The sequence below is a fragment of the Acinonyx jubatus genome, chromosome A2 (genome assembly GCF_027475565.1).
Source record: "Acinonyx jubatus isolate Ajub_Pintada_27869175 chromosome A2, VMU_Ajub_asm_v1.0, whole genome shotgun sequence".
Lineage (NCBI taxonomy): Eukaryota > Metazoa > Chordata > Mammalia > Carnivora > Felidae > Acinonyx > Acinonyx jubatus.
This window is the reverse complement of record NC_069383.1, coordinates 47,915,012-47,927,157: the sequence shown is the minus strand read 5'-3', so window position 1 is coordinate 47,927,157 and position 12,146 is coordinate 47,915,012. Positions and strand designations below refer to the sequence as shown.

General features: G+C 41.0%; 1 long non-coding RNA gene across 2 annotated transcripts in view; it reads left to right on the top strand.

The window, feature by feature from the left end:
* Window positions 1–6,943: 6,943 nt before the first annotated feature.
* Window positions 6,944–12,146, top strand: part of LOC128314760 (uncharacterized) — a 35,254-nt gene continuing 30,051 nt past the window's right edge. Inside the window, exons 1-2 of one of the 2 annotated variants that reach the window (XR_008296766.1) lie at window positions 6,944–8,662; window positions 10,473–11,158. This is a non-coding gene — a long non-coding RNA (uncharacterized LOC128314760). Of the gene's footprint in view, window positions 11,159–12,146 lie in introns of both variants that reach the window. The other variant, XR_008296765.1, reaches the window with a different exon arrangement.

The following is a 12,146-nucleotide window of genomic DNA, read 5'->3' as shown; positions in this document are numbered from 1 at the left end:
AAACCAATAGACGGTATTTCTAAGATACCTGCTTATGAATGGTATTATGATAACATCAGTAACGATGACCGGCACTCATATAGTGCTGGCTGAGTGCCACGCGGTGGTGTAACGTAGCTTATTTATTTCCACAGCTACCTTGCGAGGTAGGAACTATTGTTAACCCATTCTACAGAGGAGGAAACTGAGGGGCTTAGTAAAAATACAGGATCCTAGGCCCACCCGCAGAGGCTGATTCAGAACCTCCAGAATAGGGCCTAGGGATCTTTAGTTAGCACATTCCCACGTACTTTCTTAGGTATTGTCACTGAAGGAGAATTCTTACGGGCTTTTTCAGACATTTCCGTGTCTCCTCTGCTAGGAACCCAGGGGTAGAAAGATGAGGGAGACCTCTTTCTCTCCCTTCTGAGAGCTCAGCACGGCTGGAGAGTTGAATGTATATAGGTGATAATCCGGGAAGGTGGTGTCTTCATAGATGAGTATGATGAGCACCATTTGCTGGAATGGCAATTACCTTTTGCGAGGAAAATAATAAAGAACTGAAGCCTTTGTAGAAGATACCAGCCCACGTAAAATTGTATGTGTAAGGCCATTTGCAAGTGACTGCTTCCAGCACACTAGATTTTATGTTCAAGGAAAATCCTCATCCATCAGTTCAAAGATGCCAAAGTGTTTGAAACTGACATGCATAAACAGATTGCTTTGCTACAAGAACTACAGTCAACTGTAGGCACTTCTGGCAAGTTAAAAAAGGAAAGGCGGTTGTTGGCTGTTTGCTTAAGAAATAAGGCAAATCCACATACCGTTTATGGCGGCAGGATAGAGTTTGTTTTTGTGTAACTGAAATTTTAGAGCGGTAATCCAATGATGTCCTCCCTTGGATAGAATGGAGTCAGTAGCCTAAGGAAATGCTTTAGGTATAAAAGTGTCTCTTAATTCCTAAATACCAAAATATTTGTCATCTCGAGGAACCAGACTTATAATTGTATTTTATGGTACAGCTTTCCAATATTCTCTTATTTGGGTTTCTTCACACTACAGTAATAACATTTATTTAGCAATTTGTGTCCCCACCCAGCTGGGAAGACAGCAGCCTTATTTTGCTTCATTTTTGTGGTACTCAGCAGCTGTTGTTGACTTATCAGAGAGTTTTCACAAAAAATCTAGAAGAAAAAAAATTTTAGTATTAATAGCTGTTGTCTCTATGTGGTAAGAAAACGAATAATTGTTTACATTCTGTTTTTTTTGGCATTTCCTGAATGATGTATGATCATCATGTGTTGCTTTGAAATTAGTTAAAAAATACTTTGAAAACAAAATTGTAAAAAACAAACCTAATATCTGGTTTTGACCTCAACGTAAGTCTCCTGAGGCAGTCAGGTGAGGATATGAATATATCCCAGTTTGGAGGAGAGCGTGCTAAGAACTAGAGAAGTTAGCTAACTTCTGGAATGATCTAGCACTATAATAATAGAGTGCAGACCACAGTCTAAGCCGTTGGCTTCTGACCTCAGGTTTTTATAGTTGGACCTTGCTAGGCTCCCTGTTGATACATGCCTGTAAGTACAACGAATGAAGCCAGTTCAGGGTGATATTCAAACACTTAGCAGCTGGTACAGTAAGAGCACCAGCCAGACAGGTTTGGCACAGCCCCAGTCAGGACAGAAGGATGCCATGAGCAACCAGCCCAGCATGCCAGTGCCCACCAGCTGAAAGGAGACTTGCCTGTACTTGATTAAAGTTTTTGAATGGTGCTTTAGACCTCCATCCCTCTCTCTCTTTTTTTCCCTTAATAACTACATTATTAAAAATGATCTGCTTAAGGCTTAGGCACAATATAATCAGTAACCATGAGAAACAACACACAAAGCCTTCCTGGGTCCAAGTTCTTCCAAATTGCAAACTTGCCTGGAGCCCGTTTCTTTGGGCTCCAGTCTTCACAGAACATTGGCGAGAGGGTGAAGTCATTGATTTTCACAAAACCTGAGTTTTGTTTTCAACGTATAATTCAGAATTTCTCTCCCCTTCTCTTCAGTAAGTTGATGGACACATTTGAAGGGAATTCAGTTCAGAAAAAAAGTACTATTTTTCTCACAACTTGATCTGAACAGTTATAAATAACGGCTTACAAATATTTGTGGGCGGGGGGGGGGGCACTTCTTTTGAAGAGTATCAACTTCAAGGATTAGTAACCCATCCCGTCAGTTATCAGTGATTTATTTTCAAAGCCTGGATGCACACATGTCAAGCCCCCGCCCCCCATCTGTCCCTGAGCTGCAGGTGTCTCCTTATTCTAATGTCACGTATTGGGTCAAAATAAGGGAGGCAACTTCATAGCCATGCCGCTGAAAACTGTGGCTCTATCCTGGCAAGAAACAGTCTGTCAATCTCAGCAATGGAAATAATCTTGGACAGTCAAATAATTGACTATATACAGTGTAAATACCCTCAAAGTGTTTGCAGATTTCATCAAAAGACCAGATGTGTTTTACTCAAGACCCGGAACATGGCAGTAAAGGAAATTAGAGGAAGGGAGTACCCATCCCCTTTTTGGAGTCTCTGTAATTTTCTATAAAGATTTGCACTTTGATTATGCTTAGTAGCACCATATGCTGGAGTGAGATGCAAGAACAAAGGTTCCAGCCACAGTACTGGAGCCTTGCTGTAGGCAGGATCACATATTTCTGTTGATAGAAAGCTAATGGATACATAGGACACTCCTCCAACTCCCATGCCTCCCTATTTGATTTCTGAAATATAATTAATAACATTGCTAATGTGAACCTTCTGAGCATCCTTTTCATTGTCTGCTATAATACATTGTGGGTTGAAAAAGTGGTGGTTACCACTGAAAGATATGTAGAACTACAGAATTTCCAAAAGCTTACTGTACATTGTCAAGTTTTATAGTGTGTATGACCTTAAAATTTGGGGGAGTGAGGGGTTGCTGAACGCCGCTTTTCTTTGGCTGGTAAGAGGACAGATTTTTTTTCACGCTCTACTTTATGATCACAGTGTTCTACAGTGAGCCTTTGTTTTTGCAGTTAAAAATCTTCCTAAAAATGCACATGATACCATATTCGGTCTTGCTTTTCCCATTGTCCTGACATGTCCTTCCTCCTTCCTTGTGACAAACGTTTTTGCTTCTAAACCTCTTTAAAAAAAATCAATCTTGGTAATGGAAATAATCTTGGATAGTCAAATAATTTACTGTATACAGTGTAAAAACCCCTAAAGCGTTTGCAGATGTCATAAAAAAGCCAAACATTTGTCATAAACTACCCATGTGATGTGTACAGGGTGAGCAGAAGACGGAGTCCACTGGCTGGGTCTCTGACCTTGAGCCACCTCAGTCTTTCTGATCAGTGGTTCATTTTCTCATCTATATGAAGGGACAGATCATACTTGCTCAATGTACGCGTTTGGGGAAATGTATGGGAAAGTGCTTAGTAACTACCAGAGTTAGGAAAACAAGATTCTTGCTAACATTTCAACCTCATGCAAGTCTTCTCTGTGAGAATCTGTGGCCCTCCAGGGCAGGACCGTGTCTTTTGCATGGCTTTTCGGTGTTGCAACGCTCAATGGGGCCTTTTCTTAAATGTTTTTTTTTTTTTTTTTTAATGTTTATTTATTTTTGAGAGAGAGAGAGAGAGCATGAGTGGGGGAGGAACAGAGACAGAGGGAGACACAGAATCTGAAGCAGGCTCCAGGCTTTGACCCATCAGTACGGAGCCCGATGCAGGGCTTGAACTCCCCAACCGTGAGATCATGACCTGAGCAGAAGTCAGACACTTCACTGACTGAGCCACCCAGGTGCCCCAAATGGGGCCTTTTCTTAAATTGCGAGTCTCTAATAAATGTTCAGTTGAGCCAAAAAGTAAGGAGGAGGAGGGCACATTCCAGGTAACCGTTCTTCTATGTTTCCTGGTAAGCTCGGTTTCTGTCTTTTCATTGTTTCCTTGCTCTACCCCAGGCTGCCTGGGCTCAGAGCACTCCGTCTTCAGCCTCAGGTTCTTCCCGAATAGCTGTATGGACAGGCCTAGATTCTGGGCCATCAGTTAGCTCACACGGTGAATCACTTGACCACTGTGGGTGTCATGCTTTATGAAGTGTGGTTATAACACATCAGCGTTTGCCCGGAAGGTTGTATCATCAGTAGTAGCCTTTGTGAAGTTAAAGGATTATGGGGGGGGAAAAAAAAGGAGTTCTGCGGTCAGCATGGACCATAAACCATGTCTCCGTCTTGGAGAGTCACGGTGCAAGATAGCATGTTCAAGGCTTTGGGAAATACTAGAGAAAACAAGGAAATGGGGGTTGGCAGGTAGGACTATTAACCTACAGTGAGAAACACTGGATTAAAATGATCACTAAAATCTCCTCCAGCTTGAAACATTAAGGAACCCATGGACCATTATTCAATATTACTAGAATGTGTTAAAGGTAAAGTTCTTTGAATGTGATGTTCTATGTTGAGCTTGACTGATCTCGACAACTCATGGTATCCGATTGGTTTAATAGGACTCCACGGTAGGCAGGATAACATATACCGAAGTTGTCTCCCGTCTCTCACAGTCCTGGAAAACTTGTTTGCTTTGCCCCCATGTTGTCAGACTAGGAAATTATTAGACATTTGTTTCCATCAGGATACGAGCGGTAGAAACCCATAGTTGTAAGTACCATTTGGCGTATTGACAGTTCTGGGCTTAAAAAGCTGTTGATGCTTCAAAAATATTGGTTAGCCACTGTGCTAACGCTGATGGGATGTTTCCTGGAAGCCTAGCCATTTGGTGAAAATTCCAATAGTGAAATCCTCAGGCTAATTCCTCTAGTATCCTTGGGTGTCAGAAACTCATTGATGATCAGTACATGACTCTTGTGATTCCCCTAAGTAATGGGATATAAGTACCAGCTTAACTAAAATTCCAGAGTGGTTTTCCATCTGAAACAGGTGGCTACAAACATCTGCCAGAATCATAGCCATTACCGACTGGCATTTACAGAGTGTTTATTGTGTGCCAGGCACAGTTCTAAGCCCTGCACAAGTTCAATAATGTAATCCTGCAACAACCCCACGAGGAAAGTGGAAGCAGAGAGAGTTTAAATAACTGGCACAGGTCACACAGCTAGTTAGTGACAGAGTTAGGACTTGAGCTCATGTTTTATGAAAATTGTTGTTCGTACTTTACACATGTATCTTTGACCGTGGTGTCCTCGTCATCCCTAGAGTCATTTTTTGGATACATAACATTTTCCAGAATATAGCTAATGGTGTCATTTCTCCTACGTTTATTAGCCACTACTCCTTAGTGAAGAAGAGCTCTCTCTAATTACATTAGATCTATTTCGTTGCCCTGAAAAACACTTCAAACCGGGGAAGCAGGAGAAATGCCTCTTCCTTGGCCAATTCTCAAAGGGAAAAATTGGTTAATAACAGCCTCAGTGATGACCACTGATTTCTGCTTGTCTCTTTTCGAGTAGCATTATGAACTCCTAGATTTTCATGAGATCAGTGTGTTTCCACAATTTTTCTGTGTGATTATGGTACTAATTTGATACATGTTCAGGTTTGCTTTTTAGTTCTAGGATTTTTTTGGTTGTGAATTTTTTTAGAGTTTAATAAAATACAGCAAACTTATTTCAATTGAATACCTTAGTTGTAATTTTTTAATGGTAATGCATTTATACAATTCAAAGTCAAAACTCTCTGGAAAAATATTCACAAAGAAGTCCTATTTCGGGGCGCCTGGGTGGCTTAGTCAGTTAAGCGTTCAAGTTCGGCTCAGGTCATGACCTCAAGGTTCATAGGTTCGAGTCCCGCGTTGGGCTCTGTGCTGAGTGCTCAGAGCCTGGAGCCTGTTTTGGATTCTGTATCTCCCTCTGTCTCTCTGCCCCTCCCCTGCTAGTGTTCTGTCTCTCAAAAATAAATAAATAAACATTTTTAAAAAGTCTATTTCTACCCCTGCTCCCTCTACTTTGTTTTTCTGTTCTACACATGACCATATTTTATTAGTTCCTTATTTATATGTCCATTCTTACAGTTTTTTTTTTGCATATGTGTGTGTGTGTGTGTGTGTGTTGATATATAGCTTTAATTTAATCCTTCCCTTCTTTGTACACATACCCTTGCTTTTTAAAAGTATTTTCCACTTAATGATATATATTCCGGAGATCTCTTTATATCAGTACATACAATCCTTCCTCATTCTTTCTTTACAACTTCTGAGAACTCCATTGTGTTGGTATACTGTGGTTTATTTCAACTAGTTCCCTGTTACTGGATATTTGCATTCTTTCTAACCTTTTATTATTGCAAACAGTGCTGCAGGGAATAAACTTGTGCCTTTATCTCTTACAGTTGAGCAGATAAAAATGTTGGCAGATTCCTAGAAGTGGGATTGCTTGTTCAAAGGGTTATTACATCTCTTTCTTTGTATTTCTAGATTATCCTCCAAGTACTCAATGCTTTTTTTTTTAAATCTTTTTTCTTTTTTTAAAAAAATTTTTATTTATTTATTTTTGAGAGAGAGAGAAAGTGCATGCACGCAGGGGAAGGGCGGGGTGGGAGGGTAATCCCAAGCAGGCTCCACACTGTCAGCAGAGCTGGACATGGGGCTCGAACTCATGAACCAAGAGATCATTACCTGAACCCCAATCAGGAGTAGGACGCTTAAAGGACTGAGCCACCCGGGCGCCCCAAGGGCTCCATTCTACTTTGCTAAATTGCTTCTCAAAAGTCTTGGTCTTGTCACACAGGTGAGCAGATTTTAGAAAATGCTGACAACACTAAGGTGAGTAAATGGAGCAACCAGAACTCATGCACGTTGCTGGTGGGCGCATAAAATTACACATTCGTTTTGGGGAACCGTTTGGCAATTCATTTATAAAGTTAAATGTACATTTATCCCATAGCCTGAAAAGGTATTTACCCTAGAGAAATGGAAATATGTTTTTTTAAAAAAACATTAGGAAGAACATTCACAGTAGCTTTATTTCTAATAGCCCTACACTGGAAACAACTGAAAGGTCCAGCAACAGTTAGGAAGGTAGGCACATTGTTATGTATCTATGCCATGGAATATCATTCAGCCATAAAAGGAGATTACACATATTGATGCATGTAATGATGTGGATAAATCTCAAAATGATTATGTTGAGGAAAGGAAGCCAGACACAAAAATGTATATACCGTGGGTTCCATTTATATGAAATTATAAACCAGACCATGCTAATTTACGGTGATGGAAATCGGAATGGTGTTTGCCTCTGTGAATGGTGGGAATTGACTGGACAGGATTCCAATGAACTTTCTAGGGTGATGGCAGTGTTCTATATTTTGATTGAGGTAATGAGTACACCCAGTGTATACAATGATCAAAGTCATAACAATGCCTAATGTCTGTGCAGCCCTTTTATTGTAAAATGTAAATTATACCTTCAGTCTTAAAAATGTTTTCCTCAGCAGGACTCTTGAAGAAGTGATGGCCTTCTTCCCTCATCATCTCCACCCTGGGTACACTCTTGTTCTGAATCTCTTAATACTCTACCTTTCTGGCCCGCACTTACACTTGAGTACCAATGACTTTTATAGGCTCATGTCTTAGCTCCCCAGTAGGTGAAAGCATCCTACAACAAAGTTATGATTGTATTACTTCACTATTCTTTACAACAATGGTTGTCAACCTAGGCTGCATAATGTTGGACTCTCCCTGTGCCTTGGCTTGGGTCGCCATAACAAAATGCCATAAACGAGGTGGCTGAAACAACAGAGATTTATTTTCTTACAGTTCTAGGAGCTGGAAGTCTGGGATCAGGGTGTCAGCCTATCTGGGTTCCTCTTGTTGGCTTGCAGATGGCCATCTTCTCACTGTGTCTCACAGCTCTCTGGTATCTGTTCTTACAAGGATACTAGTCCCATCATGAGGGCTCTGCCCTCATGACGTCATTTAAATCTAATTACCTCCCAAAAGCCTTGTCTCCAGATACCATCACATAAGGGATGAGGGTTTTAACATATGAATTTGGGGGAACACATTCAGTCCTTACCACTTGGGAAACATTAAAAAATCATCTCCAGAAGTTCTCATACAGTTGATGTGAATTGGAACCTGGACACGTATATTTCTCTGAGGTTCCTCTATAATGTGCACCCAGGATTGGTGACCGTTGCTTTCTACCTTCCTGTTCAAGGTGAGGTCTAGGAAATAGCAGCGTCAGCATCACCTGGGACCTTCTTAAAAATGCAAGATCTCTGGTCCCATCCCAGGCCTGTGAATCCGACTCTGCATGGTAACAGTATCCCCTGCTGATTCGTATGCACCGTAAAGTCTGAAAAACACTGGTCTGCAGCCCCTTGCATCGACTTGCATACAGGTATGAGAATGCTCCATCAATCATTTCCTGTTTGAATTCAAGATGAACATTTTGCCAGCGAACCGAATTTCACCTTTTTTCATCTCGGAAGCCTGTCAAGTTGTGGATCTTGCCTACAAATAATTGCACCGCCGTGTAAAGATTTCATATATAGCCTATATATCATTGTCTATTAGCAAACAAAAAAGCAGCAAAATAGACCCAACATTAAAAACAAAATCTTAATGTTTTTGAAAATACACGACCATCCCAGCGATTCCATCACAATGAATGATGACCTCCTTAGCTTCAGGTGAGCTTTAAATTGATAATGAAATTGAATATGTACTTGTGTTCCAGCCGCAGAAGAGAAGTGGCACTTAACACAGAGCATGAATCCTGTGTAACTAATAAATAATTCAGTAAACCAGGGAAAGAAAAAACACACAAGCTTAAATAAATAGCAGAGAATCCCTGATGCTTAAGGTTGAGAAACAAGAGGATTATTATATATGATGCTATTAGGTAGCACAGAGTGCTGGTTTTCAAAAGAGTTGATTACGATAAGTATGCTTACTACTAAAAACATAGGAAGGAATGTAGTCTTACTCGGTATTTCAGAAGGCAGTTCAAGGTCTTGTCATCCATCAAAAGCTTCGATGTGGTCTTCAATATGAATGTGGCTCATGAAAGTACCAAACAAGAGATTCCATGCTGACAGACACTAAAAATGATGAATTTCTACTTTTCCTGTTCAGAAGCACCTAATGGGCACAGTTCTTTATTTTTAAGGACTTTTCATTTGAGTACCTTTATGTTTAAAATACCCTCTTAATTCAGTATGGGTGCGTTCTCAGACTCCAGTCTCAGGAATGATTTCTGCTTCTGGAAATTGGTCTTCTCCTCATTTTATTTTCCATCCCTACTTGATAACTTCTTCTCTTTCAAAAATTTGTTTTTTTAGTATTTATTTTTGAGAGAGAGAGAGGGAGCTCGAGTAGGGGAGGGGCAGAGAGAGAGGGAGACACAGAATCCGAAGCAGGCTCCAGGCTTCGAGCTGTCAGCACAGAACCCGACGCGGGGCTGACTGAGCCACCCAGGTGTCCCGCTACTTGATAACTTTTTCATTGTTAATGATATGATGAAATAGTTTGCTAAATTATATCAAGATGGCCATTTGGTTTAGTTCATAGCCCCCTTATATTCTGTGCAGTAAACTGAGAATAAAAAGAACAGATGCTAATCTGTAGTAAGCACACATACAGACATACATACCTACAAACTTTCAAAGAAGGGAACTTCAATGATGTTTTGTATTTCAATTCCATTTCCCACATGCTTCGGGCTGACATTCATCTAATTACCAACCTGATTCAACCCAACATGTTTTTATTGGATGCCTATTGTATGTCCCACAGAAATACACTCTGAAATTAAAAATCTTTTAAGTTGCATGTACATAATGAAAGTTTATGTTCCAGTGTTGCAAATTATTGAATAAAGACATTGCTGGTTCAGTAAAAATCCGTTTAGAAGAGGTTTTCCCCCCTTCTACTTTCTAGAACAGTCTAGAAGAGAATGGCATTTCTCCCTTAAATGTTATAGAAGAAAGTGTCCTTTATGTTCATAAAATAATGCACAGCCAGAATTGTTAAATTTGCTTTTTTTCTTTCTAGCAAAAGATATTTTTCTCTTTGTAGTAATCTTGTTAAAAATAAAAAAAATTTTTTAGCATTTATTCATTTTTGAGAGTCAGAGAGAGACAGAACATGAGCTGGGGAGGGGGGAGAGAGGGGGAGACACAGAATCCGAAGCAGGCTCCAGGCTCTGAGCTGTCAGCACAGAGCCCGAGGCAGGGCTCAGACTCACAGACTGCGAGATCATGACCTGAGCCGAAGTCCGACGCTTAACCAACTGAGCCACCAGTTGCCCCTTTCTTTGTAGTAATCTTTAGTGAAAAATAATAAATATACTTCTTAAAAATAATTGAAACCTTAGAGAAGGATATCCAATGGAAAGTAAATCCTCATCTCTCAGAAATGTTCTATGTACATACACATATGTTTTATGTATAACTGTATCTTTCTGTTAATAATCACCTTATTCCCTGCTTTTTTTCACAGGTGGAAGCAAATCAAGTACTTTCTTGTACCTTGATATTTTTCACTTAGGTAACCCCAGAACGGAACATAGAGGTCCGCTTTAGTTTTAGTGCTGCATAGTATTTCAGGTATGGATTTACCATGCGCTATCAATATAAATGTAAGGTTTTCCAGGCTTTGGTATTATATACAGTGTTCTAATAAATAAGGTTGATCCGTCTTTGCACACAGATGCTAGCTTATCTGCAGAATCGAATCTTGGAAATAAAGTTGTTGGGTTCAAGGATACCTGCATCCATAATTTTGATATATAATGCCAAATTTCCCTTTGAAAACCTTGAACCAGTATACAGCTTCCCTGCAGTGTTTGAGAGTGCCCGTATGCCTGCCCATACATTATTTTGACACTTCTTCCTTTCCCTATTACATCGCCAGTGTCTCCTCTCTACCGGACCACTCCAGCCTGAATCCGACGTACTGTCGTTTCTTGCATCTTAAAAGAAAGGAAAAAAAAGCTACTCATTGATTCCGCTGGTCCTCTCCCTCACTACCCCATTTGTCTGTTCCCTTTTGTAGCCAAACTCCCAGAAAAATGATGTCTACGGTCTCTAACACTTCTGCTCATCTTCTAGAAAGTTCTCCAGTGAGGACTTTCGGCCCCACCGCTCTGCCAAAACTGCTCTTGGCAAGTCACCAGGTATCCAGTGGTGAGTTCTTGGTCGTCTTCTTGCTTTGCAGCCGCTCTTGTCAGCAGCTGAGCTGATCAATCCGTTCTTCTTGGACCACTGTCTTCTCTTGGCTTCGGTGATCCCATACTCTCTCTTCCGACCATATACGCTGTTCCTTCTTGCTCTCTTTTGCTGGTTTCTTTCCATCTCCATGATGCCTTGATGTTGGGATGCCCCAGGTCCCAGTCTTTAGATCTCACCACTGTCTCTGCCCCCTCCTTTGGTGATCTAATCGAATCATAAGATATTAGATACTGTGTCTGTCTTAAAGGCCCCAAGTTGTCCCTGGCCTGGATCTCTCTGGAAAACGTAAGACTCATGTATCGGACATCTCTCCTTAAATATCAGAGATCTTTCACGTTAAACATGTCTAGAATTTGGTCTTTTCCTAAAACCTGTGCCCCCCACACTCTATCTCACTTTAGGCCGTAGTCATTCCATCCTTCCCGTTACTCAGACAAGAACCTTGACCTCACTCTTGTTCACACTTCACATCCAATCCATTAGGGAACTTGCTGGCCCGACCCTCAGAATATACCCAGATTCTCACCGTCTCATCACTTCCACCACCAGTACCCTGGTCCAGGAAGCTGTCATCTCTCACCTGGATTATTTCAATAACTTCCTGCTTCCACTCATGCGCCCCACAGCCTGTTCTCCACAGAACACAGCAGCCAGATTCATCCTGTTAACACCTACCCGATCACTTCACCCTCTGCTCACAAGCCTGCAGTGGCTCACTCGGAGTTTAAAGGCCAAACAGGAGTCTCCTCCCACCCCTGAGAATATTCCTCTCTGACCTGTCCTATTTTTCTTCTCCCCTCTGATATTTCACTCCAGCCCCACCGGCCTTTTCGCTCTTCTGGTGCCAGCGTGAGCCTAGGCTAATGCGTCTAAGGAAGAGAACAGAATACAGAAACAGACTTCTCCATATATGTGAATGCCTTACTTAAAACGCTTATTTTAT